Genomic DNA, 2,873 nt, shown 5'->3' with positions numbered 1-2,873 from the left:
CAAAACGTTGGGTTCTAAATGGATTTTCAAGAAGAAAATGAAAGACGATGGTACTATTGACAAATACAAGGCAAGACTTGTTGTCAAAGGATTTAGACAATGAGAAGGTCTTGACTATTTTGACACATACTCGTCGGTAACAAGAATTACATCCATTCGGATGCTAATAGCGTTAGCCGCCTTGTATGGTCTTCAAATCCATCAAATGGATGTAAAAACAACCTTCTTAAATGGTGATCTTGAGGAAGAAATTTACATGAACCAACCTGAAGGGTTTGTGGTTCCGGGAAAAGAAAAGAAGGTGTGTAGACTTGTTAAGTCTCTGTATGGACTAAAACAAGCACCCAAACAATGGCTTCGAAATTTCTTAGAAGACATTCCGTTTTGGCCAAAACCTTTGGCTCCTATATGCATACATTGCGATAGTGAGGTTGCAATAGGACGGGCAGGGAGCGTTATGTATAACGGAAAGTCTCGTCATATACGACGAAGACATAACGCCGTTAGACAACTACTTTCTAGTGGAATTATCACTATTGATTATGTAAGATCAAAGGATAATGTGGCGGATCCGCTTACAAAAGGCTTAACTAGAGAGGGAGTTGAGAAATCATCTAAGGGAATGGGACTATGGACGAGGACAAGTCAACATGGCGGTAACTCTACCTAGAATTTTGGATGTTCCGAGATCTAGGTTCAAGGAGCTCAAACAAAGTTGTGATTGACCGGTTCAACCTTGTCAAAGTAAAATCTTTGGTCCCTTCTCGTGATGAAGACAATGTTCAGTAACAAGGATAGAACTTTACACGTTCTTTAATGATTACCTAAGTTCGATGAGGTATTTATCAAATAGTGTCAATCTAAAGGATTATACGTTTAGCAAATCACCTATGTAAGTGTGAAGTGGAAGACCGCTTCAATGAGAATTCNCTGGAGCCACCCGCCATGTTTGTGCTAACAAGGAGTTATTTCTTCTTATGGCCCCGCATGTCCCGACGAGACAATCCTCATGGGAAATTCATCTACGGCCAAAATTGAAGGAGTTGGCAAGATTGCGTTGAAGATGACGTCGGGAAAAATAGTGACTCTAAACCAAGTCCTCCATGTTCCAGAAATTCGCAAGAATCTTGTGTCTACCTCACTTCTTGTCAAGAATGGATTCAAATGTATTTTTGTTTCCAATAGTGTTGTACTAAGTAAGAACGATTTGTATGTAGGAAAAGGTTACCTAAATGAGGGCCTTTTTAAGCTAAATGTAATAGCAGTTCCTATCAATAAAGTGAATGCTTCTTCTTACTTTCTTGAGTCAAACACTTTATGGCATTCGCGTTTAGGTCACGTAAACTTCAAAACATTGCGAAAGATGATAAATCTAGAAGTATTGCCAAAATTTGATTGCATTAATTCCAAATATCAAATATGTGTGGAATCAAAGTATGCTAAGCATCCTTATAAGTCCGTTGATAGGAATTCAAGTCCTTTAGACTTAATTCACACAGATATTTGCGACATGAAGTCAACACCATCTCGTGGAAAGTATTTTATTACTTTTATTGACAATAGCACGAGATATTGCTATGTTTATTTACTTAACAGTAAAGATGAGGCAATTGATGCTTTCAAGCAATACAAGAGTGAAGTTGAAACACAACTAAACAAAAAGATCAAAATGATAAGAAGTGATAGGGGTGGCGAATATGAATCTCCTTTTGAAGAAATATGTTTGGAAAATGGCATTATTTACCAAACAACTGCCCCTTACTCTCCACAATCTAATGGAATTGCGGAGAGGAAGAATCGAACGTTGAAGGAGATGATGAATGCATTGCTAATAAGTTCTGGCTTACCACAGAACTTGTGGGGGGAAGCTATACTTACAGCTAACCGAATAATCAACCGTGTACCTCATAGTAAAACACAATCCATTCCTTATGAGAAGTGGAAAGGAAGGAAGCCTAGCTTGAAATACTTCAAAGTGTGGGGGTGTTTAGCTAAGGTACAAGTTCCTAAACCTAAAAGGGTTAAGATAGGTCCAAAAACGATTGATTGTGTGTTTATTGGATATGTAACCAATAGCAAGGCATATCGGTTTCTGGTTCATAAATCAGAAAATCCAGAGATTCACGTTAATACGATAATAGAATCAGATAATGCTGAATTCTTTGAAACTATTTATCCGTATAAAAGTGACCTACCAAAAGTCAAAACGACCTCGGGAGGAAATAACAGATGGTATGCCTAACGAAGAAAATCCGAGAAGAAGTAAACGTCAAAGGACATCTACTTCATTCGGTCTATATTTTCTGACTTTTCTGTTAGAAAATGAGCCTCGTACCTTCAAGGAAGCAATGTCTTCCTCAGAGGCACAATATTGGAAAGAAGCTGTCAATAGTGAAATAGAATCCATATTGAGCAACCATACTTGGGAACTGGTTGATCTTCCTCCAGGTAACAAAACGTTGGGTTCTAAATGGATTTTCAAGAAGAAAATGAAAGAGGATGGTACTATTGACAAATACAAGGCAAGACTTGTTGTCAAAGGATTTAGACAACGAGAAGGTCTTGACTATTTTGACACATACTCGCCGGTAACAAGAATTACATCCATTCGGATGCTAATAGCATTAGCCGCCTTGTATGGTCTTCAAATCCATCAAATGGATGTAAAATAGCCTTCTTAAATGGTGATCTTGAGGAAGAAATTTACATGAACCAACCTGAACGGTTTGTGGTTCCGGGAAAAGAAAAGAAGGTGTGTAGACTTGTTAAGTCTCTTTATGGACTAAACAAGCACCCAAACAATGGCATGCGAAATTTGACCAAACAATGTTGTCAAATGGTTTTAAGATTAATGAATGTGATAAATGTGTTTA

The sequence above is a fragment of the Nicotiana attenuata genome, unplaced genomic scaffold (assembly GCF_001879085.1).
Source record: "Nicotiana attenuata strain UT unplaced genomic scaffold, NIATTr2, whole genome shotgun sequence".
In the NCBI taxonomy this organism is placed as follows: domain Eukaryota; kingdom Viridiplantae; phylum Streptophyta; class Magnoliopsida; order Solanales; family Solanaceae; genus Nicotiana; species Nicotiana attenuata.
The sequence above is the reverse complement of the archived record's forward strand: the minus strand, read 5'-3'. Positions refer to the sequence as shown.